General features: G+C 50.0%; 1 pseudogene; it reads right to left on the reverse strand.

Annotated features, from left to right (window-relative positions):
• Nucleotides 1-307: 307 nt before the first annotated feature.
• LOC127028284 (olfactory receptor 14C36-like) lies at nt 308-846 on the reverse strand (annotated as a pseudogene).
• Nucleotides 847-1,525: the final 679 nt, after the last annotated feature.

Raw genomic sequence — 1,525 nt, forward strand, 5'->3', positions numbered from 1 at the left:
CTTAACTCCTTCTGCACGCTGGGGCTGGTCCCCCACCTCCAGAGAAGATTTGAAGGGATGGGAGCTCAAACCAAGGATTTTCTGCTGGCTTCTTTATTTATGCAAGGAGACTGCTTCCTTAGGTACATTAGGATACTTCCTCAGAAAAAAACATGTTGAATGTCAAGAATTGGGAGGCATACTACTATTTATTTGCAATTAATATTATCACAGGTATAAAAACCAAATATAAAATAAAGAAAAGACCAAAAGATAGCCCTGACTTTTCTTGAGATACCCTGGGAGTCACGTAAAGATGATGGATTCCTTAATGACAAAGAAATAGTCTGTGTTCAAAGAGTTTCTTCAGAGCATCCTTGAGCTCCTTGTTCCTCATGCTGTAGATGAGGGGGTTCACTGCTGGAGGCACCACTGAATACAGCACAGTCACCACCAGCTCCAGGGATGGGGAGGAGATGGAGGGGGGCTTCAGGTGGGCAAAGATGGCAGTGCTGACAAACAGGGAGACCACGGCCAGGTGAGGGAGGCACGTGGAAAAGGCTTTGTGCCGTCCCTGCTCAGAGGGGATCCTCAGCACGGCCCTGAAGATCTGCACATAGGACACCACAATGAAAACAAAACATCCAAATGCTAAACAGGCACTAACCACAAGAAGGCGAATTTCCTTGAGGTAGGCATTTGAGCAGGCGAGCTTGAGGATGTGGGGGATTTCACAGAAGAACTGGTGCAGGACATTGCCTTGGCAGAGTGGTACTGAAAATGTATTGGCAGTGTGCAGCACAGCATAGAGAAACCCAGTGCCCAGGCAGCTGCTGCCATGTGGACACAAGCTCTGCTGCCCAGGAGGGTCCCGTAGTGCAGGGGTTTGCAGATGGCAACGTAGCGGTCATAGGCCATGACAGTGAGAAGAAAATACTCTCCTGATATTAAAAAAAAAAAAAAAGCTGGGCAGCACATCCCAAGTAGGAGATGGCCCTGGTGTCCCACAAGGAATTGGCCATGGCTTTGGGGAGAATGGTGGAGATGGAGCCCAGGTCGAGGAGGGAGAGATTAAAGAGGAAGAAGTACATGGGAGTGTGGAGGCAGTGGTCGCAGGCTACGGCAGCGATGATGAGGCCGTTGCCCAGGAGGGCAGCCAGGTAGATGCCCAGCAAGAGCCAGAAGTGCAGGAGCTGCAGCTCCCACGTGTCTGCGAATGCCAGGAGGTGGAACTCGGTGATGGAGCTGCTGTTGGACATTTGTTCACTGTGGGCATGGGGACTGTTGGAAGAGGAGAAAACATTGACACGTTAGGGCAGACGTCTTTGAGGCAGTCCTATGCTGTTTCCCAAAAAATCCCCTCAAAATTACTTCTCCTTTTTTGGGGGAACTTCATTCAGCTCCTTTTTGTGAGCTCAGGTTTGTGCTGCTGAGGGAAGGCATTTTCTGTGAGGGGCAGAAGACAACATCTTTCGCATTGCTCTCAGCCTGAACACTGCAGAGTCCTGAGGGACAAATGGGCTCCCTGTGCCCTAATGCACAGTCA

This window comes from Gymnogyps californianus, unplaced genomic scaffold, assembly GCF_018139145.2.
Source record: "Gymnogyps californianus isolate 813 unplaced genomic scaffold, ASM1813914v2 HiC_scaffold_31, whole genome shotgun sequence".
NCBI lineage: Eukaryota > Metazoa > Chordata > Aves > Accipitriformes > Cathartidae > Gymnogyps > Gymnogyps californianus.